The sequence below is a fragment of the Pseudorasbora parva genome, chromosome 4 (genome assembly GCF_024679245.1).
Source record: "Pseudorasbora parva isolate DD20220531a chromosome 4, ASM2467924v1, whole genome shotgun sequence".
NCBI classification, from domain to species: domain Eukaryota; kingdom Metazoa; phylum Chordata; class Actinopteri; order Cypriniformes; family Gobionidae; genus Pseudorasbora; species Pseudorasbora parva.
The window spans coordinates 19,854,042-19,872,779 of NC_090175.1; the positions used below are offsets into that span (position 1 = coordinate 19,854,042).

General features: G+C 38.1%; 1 protein-coding gene across 7 annotated transcripts in view; it reads left to right on the top strand.

Moving 5' to 3' along the window:
- Positions 1-2,929: 2,929 nt before the first annotated feature.
- ctnnd1 (catenin (cadherin-associated protein), delta 1) overlaps positions 2,930-18,738 on the top strand; it is a 39,736-nt gene continuing 23,927 nt past the window's right edge. For 4 of the 7 annotated variants that reach the window (XM_067441192.1, XM_067441196.1, XM_067441194.1 and 1 more), the window contains exon 1: positions 2,930-3,073. The gene's annotated coding sequence lies outside the window, so the exon portion shown is untranslated. The other 3 variants (XM_067441193.1, XM_067441198.1, XM_067441197.1) reach the window with 2 other exon arrangements.

Sequence of the window (18,738 nt, forward strand, 5' to 3'; positions counted from 1 at the left end):
AGAACCCTAACCAGCCCTCTCACGACTCACCTGCTCATGAGTCATCTGTTGTGCGCCATGCTGCAGAGTTTGATCTTATTTCATACAACGCCACATTTGGCAGATATCATCTTTCTGCAACTGGTCCTAACCTCTCTGCCCCCCCCCCCCCCCCCCCCTTCTTGTAAGCTCAAGAATGCTACTTCTTGTAGCATTCATACCTTTCAGCTGAGTTTGCATTTAGCTTGTAAATATAAACCTGTCTTCAACTGCTGGACCAGCATGTCACCTGCCAGAATCCTCTACCTATTTCTGTCGTGAGATATGAACAATGCTAGATGGTTGCTTCCTTTTGTATGTTTTTATCCGAGTCTCCTTGTCTAGCTCCTCATTGGTGACAATCTATTTGATGATGTTGTATCTCAGGTATTTTTAAGAAAGGCTGCATTATGTGTGAACTATAGGCTATATAGCAGAGCTGGTTTCATATTCATGTTGAAGACTCTCCACCTAATGTTAAAAGAATCCGTCTGAGCTCCAAACTAAAGGCCTCCGTTGCCTAGCCAGCACTTGCTTATTTGCTTTTTATCAGTCCTTGAAATGGTCATGAATTCCACTCTGACATTTACTTGTGGCATTCTGAGAGAACATCGGGAACTATTCTAAGCAGGCACAGAATAAACAATTGACCCAAATGGCCATTCGCTACTGTTCAAACGTTTGGGGTATAAAGATTTTATGCTCAGAGTGCTGCATTTGTTAAGCTGCAAAATGATTTTTTTTTTAAAAAATGCAGTATACAGAAATATTGTAAAAATATATTACAAATTTAAATAACTGGTTTCTATTTTAATATATAAAATGTGATTTATTCCTGTGATGGCAAAGCTGAATATTTAGCATCATTACGTCACTCTTCAATGTCACAATATCCGTCAGAAATCATTCTTGATTTGTTGCTCAAGAAACATTTTGTATTGTTATCAACACTGTAAAAAAAAAAAAAAGCAGGCCCCAATTGAAAATTTTCTGGTGACTAATCACATTTTCAGATTATTCAGTTGGCCAAATTGAATTAAATTGCATCAATTCACAGAAATTAAATTTGGCCTTTTGTAACATAAATGCCTTTGTTTTTCTCTTTTAAAAAAATCCTTGCTGAATAAAAGTATTCAATTCTTCTTCTTCTTCTTCTTCTTCAAAAAAAAAAAAAAAAAAATTGACAGGTAGTATACTTTGGGGCCTAAAACTAATGAAATTAGTATCGGTGTTTAAGTGTTTCATAATAAAGAAAAGATATTTGTATAATATATGTTTGTTTTAGGGGTATTTTTGAATTTTGGGGTACATACCCCTTATAATGCTAAATACATGAATCCTTTCCAAAAGCTTAAACCAAAAGAAAAAAGAAAATACCAAAGCAAAGCAAAGCGATTAGATTGCTATATGCTTGCTAGGGCTAGTTTTAGCAACAAACTGCCCAGTGGCTAACAATATGCTATGTGAACTTTAACTGACACTGATGTGTAACATCACATGAACAACTGTGGAATTCTCTACAGTGTAGCTGACGAAAGTTTTTGTGTGCCCTGGGGTCAAGGGGGTGACCTATGAACATATGAGGCACTATACTGTGTGCTCCTATACTTTGCAGGACAACTTTGACTCAACCTGACTTTGACTGAACCTTGACTGGTTGTGTCGAGGTCAGTTCTCAACATCAACTGTACTGAGTTTTAATATCATCTTGATTTCCGGGGTGGGGAACTCAGTGTTCCTGTAATCTCCTATTTAAATGAAAGGTTCAGATGACTATGACTAGATATGACTGATGCTTCACTGGCTCATAGAGACTGATCATGAGTCATTCTGGTTTAAGCTGATAGGAAATTAGTTGATTATACTTATAACATTTGCACTTTAAATTCAAGTTTAAAAATAGATACAGACAAAACACAGACACTTTCTATCAACAGATATTTCATTGGCCTTTAAAAAAATTCTTTGGAAGTTTGAACAAGCTCCACACACCCAATGTCAGTTTTCTTGTATGTTGTAATTCTAAATAGTCTGTTTCTTAAACCTTTGAGTGACACATCAATATGGTGACCTCAGGAAGTCTTCTGAGCAACAGAGAAATTATGGACTAAGATGGACCATGGAGTTAATAATTCATGTTTTTGAATGCAATGCCAGTTCTGTGTATAATAGTAACAAGTGAAGGTCCATCAAGATAATCAAAAATACAAAAGTAATCTTAAAATCGTAAATTACCCATCCTACTTTCTAGATCTTGAAAATGCATGATGGATACTTAAAATAATTATTTAATTAATACAAATGAAAATGCTCTCGGGGCACCATATACACTGCTTGAACCTTTTGGAGAACCATAATTTGGCAATCTGAGGAACTCTAAATGGTGCTTCAAGCAGCCTATTATTTAATTTTCATAACGTCATAGGATAATAAAAAAAAAAAAAGTAAAATTAGGAAATACAAAATACAGAAATAAATAACTAGCTACGTATAGGCTATATGCAAATATTAGATAAACTAAAAACTGAAAAAGAAATGTGACAGATTAAGTTATTAATAAAGAAGTGATTTAATACATATGTATTGAATCACTCCTTTATTAATAACTTAATTTGTCACATTTCTATTTCCTATAGGCTATACGACTATAAATTGTGTGAGAAATAGGCTTAGTGTTTAATGGCCTGGTTATTTATTAGTTTTTTTACATTTAATTTAATTTTAATAAAATGTTTTTGTTCCATGTAAACTATTCCGTTTTGTTTGGATTCTCTTAACTCGATTCCAATCAATTTAAAGATCAGTTGCCGCGAAAAGTCGTTGTTTCGTGGCAACAATGCGGCTGTGTGTGTCTGACACAATTCACACGAATAACTGCGATTCGTGCGTTTATGTACGTTTTTTCTTTCGCTTGCATATTAAAAAGTCTGCCGCGTGTCCCCGCCCAAGAGCGGTGTCGGTGAGCTGAACTCCTGTTTCACAGGGGAGGGGTCAGACGCTTCACAGTGGGACGACGAGCAAAGAGAGGAGTGAACAAGGGGAGCGAGATAGATTGGTGGGTTTTTAAAAAGACTGCTTAAATTTGTTCATCTCAGGTTTCTTCTTTGTTTTGCTTCATCTAGGGGAAACGCGTTACAGGCCAAGCGTTAGAAAGCCAACTCATAAAATAGGGCAGATGCGTCTAGCGTAGCGTGGGGCTGAAACGCCCAAATATAGAGCAGCAAATAACGCTTGGAATTACAATCACTTCCTACCGCTTGGAAAATCTGAAACTGGCCATAGAGAAGCCCGTTTCGATAGGCCACGACCTCACATCGGGACTTTAACGAAACCAAAAACAAAGGTAGACACTATGGAAACTCTTCTGTTTGCTTTGATCTCTCTGTTGGCTTTCTTTGTTGTCCTCTGGTTTTCCCTGTTTGGCCTCTTAATTGTGGAGTAGAACAAAGTTAGCCAGCTCTCCATGTTAGCAAGGCTAGTGGAGTTAGCTGTCGTGCTAATCCAAATGGCACGAGCGTGAGGTTCATCGGGACGGAGGAAGCTTGTTTCCCTGAAATTCCTTAAAGTTCATCTTTAAATCGAGTGCTTCGTCCTTTCCTTATATTGTTACGCAGGCTTCGTGAAAGAAACATTGATTGCGCAGCGTTTCGTTGTGTTTTCCTCCAACCTTATTGCAGATATCCAGGATAAATAGAACAGATAAAGTTATTGTTTTTTGAGAAGTCTTGCTTTGAGTGCGAGTTAATATTATGATAATGTTTAAAGGCGTATTTTCTGCAAATTAATCCCGAATTGGCTTCAGTGCCTCATCTATAATGTGGCGATTTCAATAGTTCATACACCTCAGTGAGACTTTTCCTCCGTTTTGCACTTTCAGGAATGCAATGTATTTTGATAGAGTTGTAGATGTTGTCAGTATGATTTCTATATGTGAATTCAAAGTGGATATAATGAATTTGTAGGGGAATAAATAGCAGTGAGGGTGAAGCGTTCACTGCAGTGAAGTAAAAGAGGTCGAGGCCCATTAACACACCTGGGTTTGCGGAAGTCACCTGACCGTTTTAAAAAGCATTGTTTTTTGATAACATGAGTTTCAAAATATAGTTCGCCAGTGTGTATTATAGGTTTTGTTGTAAAATCTAATGAATAAGTGTGACTCGAATTACTGGCGTTTTAATAAATACTAATATAGAAATAAAAACTAATTATAATTTCCAGGTGAGAATTAATTAGTTTAAAACTGTAATTTGTAGCACCGTATATTGGTCACATTGGCTGTTTTGTATTCAAATATGTAGTATCACATTGGCACTGACTGCTTTACCTGAAGTGCTCGGAGCCTCACAGGTGCAATGAGACTGTTTCTCGGCTTTTATGATTGACCCCGATGAGTCTTTTATTTCCCAGAAGAGGGCGAAATTCGGTCAGTTAACTCGTCGGGTATATGCAATAATCATTACGAAAAAAAGTTTGGAAACCTGTTGAGTTAGTATTTTAGTGAAAGGGTGTGTGTGTATGTGGGGGATGGGGAAAGGCGCGGTTCAGCGTGTGTTAACAGTGACTCTCATTTACACACAACCCATGTGAAGCAGCAGGTTGAACTGTGGATGTGCGTAACTTCATGTCCATTGAGTCCAATGTGAAACTCAGCGTGAGTCAGTGCCGCTCATGATGCTTATCAGACCCTCAGCTAAAAGCCTCAAAGCAGGAATGTTTGGGATTTTTGATACTCATCTACCATGACCTGAGAAAGCCGGTACATGTGTACACTCGCCCGATTTGAGACGCCCCCCACCCATCGAGGAGGCTCGATTCCCCTGGCCGTCAGGCTACTAAAAAGCCGTGAGGGGAGGTGTGTCTTTGAAGATGACTCCTCAATGACGGGTAACCAAATAGTTTGACCGCTGTAATGACCGGCTCTAATGTGAGCTCCATGCTGGGTGTGTCTCTCAATCGCGGAAGGACATACCGCTGTTATGAAAAACACTGTTTAATAATTTCTTAAGTAGCATTCAGAATACAGTTAACATTGCATACCTGTACAGATCGCGCCAATTGAAAAATATATCAGTAAAGTGACTTGAAATGAGTAAATATTTTTTTTAAAAGAACAAGTTGTAAAGAACAAATCTGGACTTTGCACGTTTAAAGGCAGGGTAGGAAATTTCACAGAGGCTAACGCAAGCTAGCTTTGAAAGTGCTCTCTAAATCACGCCTCCTAACAGACATGAATGAGCATAGAGTTTGAACCCTATTCGGACGGGATTAGATTAACATGGGGACGTGGGGGTAAAGTAATTTTACCTGAGGATGTCTGTAATATTAAATGGTTAGTTAACCCAAAAATGAAATTGATGTCATTAATAGCCCCGTTTCCACCAAAATTACCCGGAACAATTTGTACCAGGAACTTTTTTACAGGAACTTTTCTCCCCCCCAGACCTGCAGCTGTCTGCGTTTCGACCGCGATAAAGTTCCGAGAAGATTAGGCAAATTAGTCCGGTGATGTAGGACTGCACGCGACTGCTCCTCCAAATCAGTGACGGACAAGGGCTGTCACTTTTTTGATATGCATTCGAAGATGACGTGAAATATCCGTAATCGAACTATAAATAAACTATCCGGTTTTTAAAGTGCCATGTAGCGCAATTTTTTTTTTTTACTGTCGGTGCGTTTACATGGAGCACTGCAATCAGTTTAAAAGTCCAACCTGAAGGAAAATGCTCCATATAAACACCTCAATCGTAATAAAAATGCCCAAACTGAATGAAATTGTAATCGTTTTGAGATGGGTGGAAAAATCTTTTCATGAATCGATCAAACGAAACATTCCACCATGTAAATGACCTGACCGGATTACTTTTGAGTGTGCGTCCTTATGTGACAACAGCGCGCGCCCCACTGAAGAGCACACGTCGCGCTCATGCACCAAGCATGACAAGAGAGGAAAATACATTTTTCTGAGGGATAATCTTTTTATTTCATAAGAAGTTATGAAGATAATGTTGGCATAATGACACTGTCCCTAAGCCTATGTAAGCAAACAATCAACTTCTTCAACTGCGCCTGACATTAGAATTATTTTTTTCTGAGATGATTATTACACTTTACAACAAATGAATAGCTTTTATAAAACCGTAAAGTCCTGGTGGCCGTTGAGAGTTGCTATGGCATCCGTAAACACATTCCAGCTGCTGGAGATGACGGCGTTGTAGATAATTGAATATATTCGAATGCATTGCTTGATATTTGATATCCGTTCGAATTAGATTTTTTTCAAAAATGACAGCCCGGACAGTAGTCATTTTTGTGTGTACCGATTGAAAGATTTAGTGGATTTAGTTATTATAAGCTATTTATTTGTTTAAATAATCATCTCAGAAAAAATAATAATTCTTCTGTCAGGCGCAGTTAAAGTAAAAAACTGCCTGGGGCAATATACGCTGTGTCATTACTCCAACATTATCTTCATTATCTTATAACTTACAAAATAAAAAGTTAACCCCTCAGAAAAATTAACTTTCCTCTCTTGTCAACATGAGCGCGGCGTGTAAGACTTTTAAAAATGCCGAGTTAAACCTAAATGCTGCGTGAGCTCAACCAATCAGCATGTTCAGCGCCCAAGTCCCGCCCTCGAAAGTTCCTGAACTTTGAAAAAGTACTACCTCGCGAGCAGGGCCGTTTGGAGGGGGAAATATTTACCCGGAACTTCATTTATACCCTGGTTCCTGCAGTCTAAACACACGAAGTACCACCCAAAGTTCCTAGTTCCTGGGTAAAGTTCCTGTGGTGGAAACGGGGCTAAAGACTCACTGGCACTTTACCGAGCCTTTGTAGCAAAGGCTTCCACAGACGGCGCCCAGTTACAGCTCGCTCGGCGCCCTTACGCTACTTCGTATCAGCATAACGCCTCACTTTCCTCCTTGACTTTTCCGACCGCTGCTTTCAAAACTTCCCTAACATACAATAATGATGGGAGAGGAGCCTGACAGAAGTGACTGTCTCATGCATATTAACTAAATTATCTTGTATGCATACTACAGTGCAGTGTTTGGATTGAATGAGCTTTGTCATAAATATATATTGAGAATCGCTCGGAGTGGTCGACGTCAGCATGTCCCCAGCAGCCCATACTTGGGCCGAAAGCACACGCTGACGTCAGCGTTTGTGACTTTGCTCCGACTCAGCTTTTCAAACCGGAAGATATAAATCGCTCTGCAAAAATAACTTTCACATATGAATAACATTGAGTACCCTTAGTGTTTTCAATGATGTGCAGCCTATACATATCTGTTTACATCTCAAAAAAAGTGTTTGGGGTTTCATGACCCTTTAATGACTTAAGTTTCATTTTTGGGTAAACTAACCGTTTAATGAGCAGTTCACATGGGCTAAGACATCTCAGTAAAACTAGCAGAAGTGGGAGGAGTAACTTGCTTTACGCACCATGGCAAACTCCTTGTCGTCATGTGCATATACGTTGCTGTTATCACGTGAGCAAACGCACACAACATGAGCACCAGTCTGAACTCCCGTCTCCTATATATGTTTTATAAAACAGTAAGGTCCAGTCTAACATTTCTGATGGGATCATGTTGGTAATAGACACTTTTTTCCTAGAGCTAAAATAAGTGTTGTGCCTCTAATAAGTGGCACTTACTAAAAATCCTCTTTTTGCTTTAAATGATATGTGGAAGATACTGGAGGTTTACCACAGAGTTGTCCCACCATTTACAATGCAACAGAGTGCTTTAAGCGCCTCCATGCTCGCAAAACACGCTTTTTAAAAAACGTTTAAACAGGAAATTACGGAATTTTACCATCGTTTTACAGCGAACGGGATTAGTATACCCAAGGTCATTTTTCTCTGTAATTTTTACTGGCATTGTCCGTAATGATTACCGAGATGGCACATTCGGACAGGCCTAAAATCACAGAGAACCTCTGGTAATAATCACTTTACCCCCACGACCCCATGTTAAACTAATCCCATCCAAATAGGGCTTTAGGGTGTTAAATTATCTCATGTCTCAGTTTATAACATTATAATAATAATAATCTACCTAAACCACTTACTGAGCTCTTGTACCACCTGACTGCTGCAGATTCATTTGGTGGTGTTGACATATAAACAAATTAATCAGAGTCTCCTGACGTAAACTACAGATACAGTGTTGCAGATTGGTGTCTCTAAATTTTGTTTACAATATGGTGTGAACTCCTTGTTTTTGTTTCAAAGGCAGTTGCTTTTTGCATGGCATTAGGTGATTGTCTGTCTACAGCTCTAGCCTCATGGGAGGGCCGGCCCCTGGCATAGGTGGAATAGGCAAATTCTAGGGGTGCCACTCGTCCATAGGGGTGCCAAAATGAGTGTTGTTTTCCGTTTTTATTACTGCTACTTTTTATTAATATTAATTCGAAATATTACCAAAAAAACCTTAAACAAATCCCCAGACTCTTCCCAAACCGCCGCATCAATCTCTTCCTGCCCAGCGAGTGCTTTAGTGTGTCCGACATTGAACGCGTGATCAGTTTAACGTTGGGAATTTGTTGTTGCGATGCCTCGCGCATCTAGCAGACAGAATTGCTTTCGTTTTTAATGTGCTTTTTCGCTTGCGCCAGACAGTGAAAGTTGCCTAATTATTTATGATGGATGGCCAATGTGTCAAAAAGACTGAAGCCCTCTGATACAGGAAAGATAAGGAATAAGAGGATAATGACAGAGGTAAAGTAATGAAATGAATGAACCGTTTATCTAAATGCATTATCTAAATATGTTTGCTAATTAATTCCAGTTATTTTTAACTTAAGCTTTATGTAAGCAACTGTTCTGGGTGATCAGAATCTGTAAAAAAAAAAAAAAAAAGTCAATTGTTTATAAACATAGGCTATATACATTTTTTTTAATAGCCTATAATGTTTTTACTCAGTTGTGCAATTGTAAGGGGATATATGGCGTTTTTTTAATTTATTTTCGGAAATTAGTAATGATATTTATATACAGGTTTATCTAAAATAGCTAAAAATAAATAATGCACACTAAATATAAAATAAATATAAAAAGTTTAATTTGTGGTGAACAAATGAGCATGCATAGTTTAGTGGAGGATATACAAAAATTTGTGTGTGTGTGTGTGTGTGTGTGTGTGTGTGTGTGTCCTTGTTTATATTACATTGTGGGGACCAAATGTCCCCATAAGGATAGTAAAACCTGAGATTACCTATACATTGTGGGAACCAGCCAGCGGTCCCCGCTTTTCAAAAGGCTTATAAATCATACAGGATGAGTTTTTTTGAGAAAGTAAAAATGCAGAATGTTTCCTGTGATGGGTTGGTTTAGGGGCAGTGTCGGTGGATAGAAAATACAGTTTGTACGGTATAAAAACCATTGTGTGTGTTTGTGTAATTTTTTTATTTTTGTATTTTTATAAAAACTTTGATACAAGGGGCACCAAGTAAAATCTTGCCTAGGGCAGCAAATTGGTCAGGGCCGGCCCTGCCTCATGGTAAGCGCTGATGACGTGCGATATCTGCGTGAGCAGAGCGTGCGGAGGTATGGAAATACATACAGTATGTTGACAAGTAGGTGAAACATTGTATCATTGTAAACATTGTATTGGACGAACAGTTTTTTTTTTTTGATCCTAAGACTTTGCAAAGAAGCCCACTTCTATGTAGTGTTGTCAAAAGAAATTTTAAATATAAAAAATGTGACACTTGAGCAATGCTGAGCAGAATTGTGAACACCTGATTGCCCGTTGTGCTCAAGTGCAAATATGTCTGTGATTGGCTTCAATGATTAGCGCTTCAAAAACATGTTATAAATATTCATCAATGACCCTCTTCACTAAGCGCTTGCACAGATACACACGGGAGCGCTTGAAAGCAGGCGTCTATCGGTGGACTGATTTTCAAACACTCCCACTTTTAAAACGCTTTCAAACACTTTCTTCTGCTTTCAAACATTCCCGTGCATTGATCATTGTAGCTAATCAGACACATCTGATGAGCATGTGAAAACTATGGCCAATCAGAGGTGTTTTTACGATTTCGCTTAACAGTGCTCAAAGTGCTAAAAATTTTTAAAAATTCGGTACTTTTGACAACACTACTTCTATGATTGTTTGCCATCAGGGTGTGAAGTGAGTTTCAACCAGAATAACAGTTTTTATGGGGAAAAAATGAAATAGCCTACCCTACCTTTAGTTTGCTTTTTTTTTTTTTTTGCTTGAGATTTGGCTAAAAATCCCATTTGTGTTGTTCTACTACTAACAATAATAATAATAAACTATTATTTAAAATGCTAAAAGTTTTACTCTAGTTTTAAACTCTAGAAGAACTGTTCAAGACCTTGTCCACTAAGTGTACAAATGTCTATGAAGTTTTGCTAAAATTACAGATCTCAATTAATTCAAGATTAAAGTAAGATGCTCTACTTCATGTTAGTGATGTGTATGGGAACCCATACTCATAATTTTTCCTTTACAATTTAACCCATCTAAGTTAGTGAACCTGTGCTAGGAGCAGTGAGTAGCGAACGCACACACGTACTGCAAACCATGGGCACACACACCAAGAGCAGTGGGCGATTGGGGGTTTCCAGTCTGACTCTCTATCCATTAGGCCACGACTGGCCCACAACTGTTGGGACAGTGGCTATTCAATATGCTTATGGCCTCATATATTTTTGCTTAAAGGGATAGTCCACTCAATTTAAATTCTGTTGACAGCCCTGCATGACTTTCTTTCTTGTGCTTTTTTTCAAAGATTGTTGCTTACAAACAGTTCTGGTGACCATATACTTCCATTGTATGGACAATAGAACAAAGAGATATTTCTCACACATATCTTTTAAACGATAGATGGAAAAGTCACATTTAAAATATGACGGGGGATTAAATGATGACTATTTTTATTTTAGGTTAACTATCAATTGAAACATTAGATATTGTCATTGGCAGCTTATTTACCAATTATAGCACGGACAGAATAAAAGGTGTAAAATCCCTGTTTTATCTTCAATAATTTCAAAATGTATTTAAATTAACCAGCCAGTCTTTGGTTTATAACTGTAAAAAAATATGTATTTTGATTTTGAGAGCTAGATCCCATCGAACCCAGTTTGTGAGTAATTGTTTAAAAGATTTTTTAAAGTTGAATAGGAGATGAAGGGCCTTGCTTAAATCATTATTCCAGATGTATAGGGAAATCGTATGTACTCATAGGTTGTTAGTATGGTCATTTTCCAGTTTTATCAAATTGTCCACTCTAATAGGCTATATGAATTATATCACTGTTGAGCCAATTAAATAAAATACTTCAGCACTTCTAGTTCTATTGCATTTCTCACAAAGCAAAGAGCTCTGTGAAGAGAAAAGTGCTAGTGTAGTAGTTCTTCCAAGGAGTGGATGGTTTAAAAAAAGCACATCCTCCTTTCCCTCAGTGGTTACAGCACTATACTTTGGATTTTCAAATTCCAGGCAGTGTCATTACAGGAAAAGAAGAGACGCTCCGCCCATGGTTTGTTACCTTTTACCTGCAGTAACGTTCTCAGGTTGATGTTTAAAAAGTGTTACGTCACCGGCACTCCCATTTCCTGGTATCTGCGGTGTGACTGCGAGCTGTCTGAATGAGAAGTAAAGGCTATAATGTGTAATGACTGATTGAAATGTCCGTGCAGAAAAGGTCAGTAGATGCTTCCCTAATGCTTTGAGACTTTTAACACACACTGAGCGCAGGTAGTGTTTCGAGTTTTAGTGGGTTTAAGCGCATGGCTGATCGTAGATCAGTTGGCTGCCCGTGTACCAAAGTTCAATGAGCATTAGTTTGGAGCCTGGCCAGTGCTGATGGTGTCGCTCTTTACATTTCAGGCTCAGCATTGCCTGAGTCAGCAGGAACCAAGAAGCGTGCCTGATGTTGGGTGGAATGGTACTACAAATTCTATTATTGGAATTCTCACATTGGCATGTGCATTTAAAAGGTGTTTTCCTACCCGAGGCACCTGTATTGACTTTGTCTCAAAGTCACTCCTTATAAAGGCACATTATAGTCAGCTTATTGTTTTTCTTCCCATAATCCACATATTTGGAGCAGAAGTCAGCAGCTGTTGTCTGAATTGCCTCCCACATGCATATGGTCATATTTGACTGCCTGCTGCAGCTGCAGTCTGTTTTACAGCATGATCTATTTACTTGTCCTTAATGTGTTTAAACTTTGACCTGTTATACTCTCACTATAAGAGCTATCTCGGCCCAAGGTGTTTAGAGTTTGGATGCTTAGTGGCTTAGGTGTCTAATACCTCTGCTATCCCATTAGAAATGAATTACACTGGATTATGTCTAATACCCCCACAGTTCTAGAATCGAGCGGCTTTTATGATGCGTTGATGATGTGTCACAGGGCACTTTCTCTGTAATCCCGCCATAGCTCAGGGCAGTGTTTGTGGGGTTTTGGTGCATGATGAATCACACTTTCTTAATTTGGACTGGCATTTGACCAGATGTTTTTTTTGTGAGCCAGTGATGCTGGGTTTTTGTTGCATGGTTCAGCACATTGAACTCTGCAGATATAGTGTACCTGTGGTGTTAAATCATGTTTTATGTGATTTTATGTGGTTTCAGGGTGTTCTAGGTCAGGTCTATTTAGAGAGTCGTCCCATGGCAGTTTTCTCCTTAGAAGACGAGAACTCTTGCAGTTGGTATAGCGTCCTGTGGAGGCCTATTTGTAACGCACACAGGCTGTTTCACGGCACTTGAAAAATGCAGCATCCGTTGGTTGCAAAGCATCAAGGCCATGTTCAAGTTCATTATTTGTGTAATATCCTGTCTGCTAGGAAGCTTTTAATTTTGGGCTTTGGATGACCAGTTTTCTTATTCCTGATACCTTCCTATAAAATTGCTGTCTGTGAATTCATTGATTGACTAGTCAGCAAGACAGCTGCCTTCTGTTACAGACACTTCTAAATATTTTTTTTGTCAACCACAATCCACTAGACATTACACCTATAATACAACACTAGTTGTTTTGTGGACTTTAAACTGTCTGAGTTTGCAGTGCCACTTCCTTGTCATAACGGTTATGTACTTGCATCAAAATTGTCATGAAATGAATATTCACCTTGTTGTATGTACCATATTTTATATATATATATATATATATATATATATATATATATATATATATATATATATATATATATATATATATATATATATATATATATATATATAGTTGTTACTGAGAGAAACTTGCTGTACATATTCTATCGAAACATTAATCAGCAGCGCGGATGACGTCAGAATGTTAAGCAAGCTCTCATGTTCAATGTGTTTTCTGAGTACTGGATTTTAATTTGGCCTGTTTTGCAAACAAAATGACTCTTGTCGATTTTCTTATTGGCTTTATAGCTGAAGCCAAAATGCCACTTTAAAAAAAATTATAATAATTGTATGCCACAGTAGCCACAATCCAAAATTTTGAGGGTAAGTTCCTTATCTATCTATCTATCTATCTATCTATCTATCTATCTATCTATCTATCTATCTATCTATCTATCTATCTATCTATCTATCTATCTATCTATCTATCTATCTATCTATCTATCTATCTATCTATCTATCTATCTATCTATCTATCTATCTATCTATCTATCTATCTATCTATCTATCTATCTTGTTTTCAGTTGTTGAATGAACAGAACATTGTAGCACGCCTCCAATAAATTGCAATTATCTTGCAATAATAGCTTTTGATATGAAATAATGTCTCAAATTGCATCTATTTTTTTTTTTACAAAATAAATAAAAAGTGCACATGGACTCATTTAATACCACTTGGGCCGAAATAAACATCTGAAGATACATTAAAGTATAGAGTACACCTTCCCGAAATCCATATCACGTCACATGTAATTACTCAATCAGTGTTTTAACTGCGGAAAGATGTAACAGCCTGATGTAAAACAGCCTGTAAACAATGTCGCGAATGTCAAATTTACCTCAGAAAAAACTACCCAGTTACCACAAACATGTTAGTTAGCTAGAAAATTAACTCTAGGTCCATTTTGATAAACATATGCACCGTATTACATAATTACGATAATAATTTAATGTTCTTCAATATGTAATCCATGTTTGAATAAATCAGTGAAGTTTTTATGATGGCCACCATTTAAATGTTTACATTTCAAAAAATGAATTAGATTGTAATTATAAAGTTAATATTAAACTTTTCTTATTATAAAAAAATGTTGTATACAAATTTAATTTTAACCTGGCAAACATGTATAGTTTTCAGCATTATTTGAGATTTTTTTTTTTTCCTTGAGAAAATTGAAAGCTTATGAATAGAGATCGAATTGTGAAATTTGTCAATACCCTGCCCTAGTAACCAATCATGGACATGTTTGTAATAATCGTACCCAAAGATTAAAATTGTTAATATTAGTGCTTTCAGCTGGTCATTATCATGAAAAAAAAATCCATTCTATCATTCTGAATAGGGTTATTTTGTAATCTTCAGCTTACTGTACATTAGCACACTTTACAAATTACTTTCTATGAGCAAATGGACCAGAAATAATGATGCAAGTTCAAATGATAATGGACCGAGACCACAGAGTGATACAAAAGTAACTGCATCAATACAAAAATATTTGTCCACAAAATGTTAGGATCGTCTAATCAGTCAACTAAGAGCTGTGTATTACATATAGTTTAGACACACCCTTCTGTGTTATACTCTATGAAGAGTCCATAAAAAGTCTTTGTTGTCTGAATGATGCATGCATCAGAGCGAAACGGTCTGAGATGTAAATGAGTCATCGGTTACACACTCCTCAATCAGATGCTTCGGGAAAGAATGAGGACATATGTCATAGAAAATGCAGCGAAAGAGCGACATATAAGGAAAAAGGAAGGGAAGTGTTTTCCAGTTATTTTCAAGCTGCCAGAGGAGCTGAGACAGGATCTGACATGCCACAATACAAGCTGGAATGTGTGTGTGTGTGTGTGTGTGTGTGTGTGTGTGTGTGTGTGTGTGTGTGTGTGTGTGTGTGTGTGTGTGTGTGTGTGTGTGTGTGTGTGTGTGTGTGTGTGTGTGTGTGTGTGTGTGTGTGTGTGTGTGTGTGTGTGTGTGTGTGTGTGTGTGTGTGTGTGTGTGTGTGTTTGTGCGCTCATTCCTCGCTTTCTACGAGAGTGTTTGCTTTGTGGGGAGGGAAGTCGAAGAGAGGTGGAAAAACAGTTTCAGTCCTAGTTGAAACCGACTGCAGCGTTTGTGTTTTCAAGGACAATGCGATCACACCCACCCACACCCCCCCAGCGAACTAAAGTCACTACAGCATATGCACATCCCGCTGCTGTCCCTCTCTCAACCGATTCTCTGTAGTGGACACACATTTGCTATTGTTCTGTTAACCACTAAGCAGACAGCTGCAAATATTTCCTCTCTAGCTATCCCTCGCTCTCGCTCGCACTCCGTTGTGTGGCGAGAGAGGGAGAGCGGTCGTGTGCTGGGTTGAGTTTGCTGCCTGAATCGTCAGTGGCTTCAGCACTCGGTGGGGCGGAGCTTTTCCTATGCTGCTGTTTTGGACATTTTGGCCTTGACTCCTGCTTGCTTCCATTTCAATCCCGCCTCATGATAGCCACTGTGTGTTTTGGGGATTCTTTTTTGCTCTTGGATTGTTGTGCTTTTGTGGTCTCCTTAAAGTTTCTGACATGCACAACAGTTTTTCTGTTTGTACTTTTAGTGGATGCCTAGAAAAGATTTCTTTTTGCAGTTGGTTTGTTGCAGATGTAGGGGAAATTCAATCCCTGCACTAAAATGGACTAATCTTGGCTTCATATCTATATCTACGGATCGTATCAATGCACAATGCATTTATCAATGCACATGATTTTTGTATTCATGTGTCCTCATCTTAATCTGTTCTCTGATGACATGTTTACTGGTGCAAGGGTGAGACAGCCTGTCACTCACAACATCACGGCAATGGCAAACCACAACCATCCAATGATGCAGTCATTTCCTGATGGACAACATCATGTCCAACCCAACTTTTATATATTTGGGATAGGAATAGGCCTGTCACAATAACACATTTTGCTGGACGATAAATTGGCCAAGAAACTATTCGCGATAAACGATAATATTGGCATTCTGAGACCATTTTCATATAAAATAATGATAATGGCTTAGTAATGCAGGTACATTATTTTCAAATATCAGTAAATTTTTATTTCTAAAGACTATTTAGCACTGAAAACGGAAAACAGTTTAAAGAGCCACAATGAATGAACAAAACAATAAATAAAATGGATGAAAATGCGACAGATGAGGTGCATATTAGGGGTGGCACGGTTCGGTTCTGTACGGTTCTTGTTTTTGTTTTTTTGTTTTAATCGTTAACACTCCAGAAATTTCCTTCAGCATATGATCTATAACTTAATTATCAACAATTTAGGATACAGTATTAAAATTATATCTTGTAATCATGCACAAACTGAACTCGACCATCTCTGAGGAAAGTTAGGTGAGATTTTGACACCCAAGAGAGAAGACATTGATGACATGCTTTTCATTTATTTGGCAAAAAAAGGAGAAATGTGTATTGCTATCTCTACAGGAACTTATATGCCTTTTTAACACGCAAAGATTGAACTGAAGAATTAACATGCATTTATCAAACTGTCAACTTTAGTGTAGCTTTAAGCCTCGTTTATACTCGTCGCGAGGGTGCGCGCGGAAAAAATGACGTCAATGCGGCGTGCGCAAGACCACATTTTGCTTGGCGCTGTGCACGTCAAATTTTGTAATCGCGTGCGGCTCCGCAATCGAAGAAGCGCGAGTTCCAGTGACTCTGGCCAAGCATGACGTCTCATCACGCCGGCACCCGGTCATGAGTCGAATTGAAACACCTTCCCAAACGAGGCGAGCGTGCGCAGTCAACGAGAGAGACGAGGAAAACAAACAAGAATACAAATGGAAATTATCGCGGCCGGAAAAATGATCAAGCTCGTATTTTTTTTTTTTTTTTTTTGTAAATCTTATTTAATTGATTTATGGACTATCACGACAGGTCTAGATAGGAAGGCGTTTCACTTGGTAATGCATCACAATAGGGAAGAATGAAACCTCTTCTGTTTCATGCTTACTTTAAAGTCCTCATGAAATCGAAATCGACCACATTTACTTTGTTAGCACACATTAATGGTCTTGGGGTGAACACTTCATTCGTGCACGTTAATACAAAGAAAAAAATAGTTTATCACGTTAATCTTTGATCAAAATCTGAAAAGTAACTTCCGGTCTGGAAACAGCATTTCTTCTCAGATGATATCAGTTTCCGGCTTAGGTTTGAAAGTGCATAACCTCTCTCCTCCAACCATTAGTCTGCTATGAGCGAGCGTCGGAGATGAGGAGCGCTGAGGTAAAACCCTGCCCTCTATTCAATATTCCATTTCACTTGGAAATATGTCACAGAACTTTAATTATACCAGGTCTTTGATTAAGTATTACTACAAAGATCCCCCTGTTTTGAGTGCTTTGACTAGACGTTAGGCGACTTGTGATATTTATTTTAAAGAAATTGTCCACCTAATATTAACTGTCATTCACTCGGCCGTTTGTTGTAGTTGTTGTGTGGAACACATCCTAAGATGTTCTGAAGAATGTTCATGCTGTTCTTTTCCAAGGCATTAAACACCCTAAATCACTAAAGTTTATCAATATCCATATGGCTCATGTGACATACTTCAGTTTTATGAAGAAGCAAAAACTGTCAATATTCACAAGATTGAGTTTTGTTCCAAAGTGTTCTGAAACTGAAATGTAAGCATTTTATTCACTTGTAACTTACATGACTCAAAGCTTTTGTCTCTCATTTGTGATTTGCATTTTCTCAGGCTTAGTTCACGGTTCTCCAGTATAAAAATGCAAAGGTTGCATTGCTAGCTTTGTGACTTGGAGTGAAAGTTTGGCTGTCACTGGACACGCACAGTCATAGATAAATATTTGATTTCAAATCTGAAACAAATTTATCAAATCCTAAAGGATGTCATTGATTGAAGATATAAAACTCTGGACGAGTTTTCTCGTATGCATCTGTTTTTAATGCGCTTTGACTATCATACAGTCTGACATGGACAACTTAGGTCTTATGGTGGTATATATCTAAACGGCAACCTCCTGCGATCTTTCTTGAAGCCAATACGGAAGTAATGTAAGCTGCAATTCCTAGACTGGCTGTTTGTGCATGTTTTTTATGTTTTGATTATCTTTTGTAATGATGCATAGTATTGATTCATGGATGAGGGCAAGTGCTACTATGGACTTGTTTCTCTTTCACTTCTTGAGAATTTGGGAAGTTCCATTGTTAAATGATCGGAAATAGTTTGTGTTCCCCAAATTAATTTCTCATTTTCTTCCCTTTGTAATTATTCTAAGCTGATATACATTGTGATGCCATCATGCCTTTTCTTTCTAAGTAGCTCTTCCACGGAAGCTTTTCAACCTCTCAACCTGTAGGTCAGATTGACTCCGCTTCCTGTGCATGACATCAGTTATTTTTCAGAGCGCCTCACTGTGCTGAAATCAGTGCTCGGATCAGCTCTCCAGAGCTCTGTTTTTTCCCCCCACCTGCTGTTCACACGCAGCATTTGCACCTCACCCGGATAACTGGTGTTAATGAGCAAATGCAGCGTGAAGTCACATAAGTAGTTATTT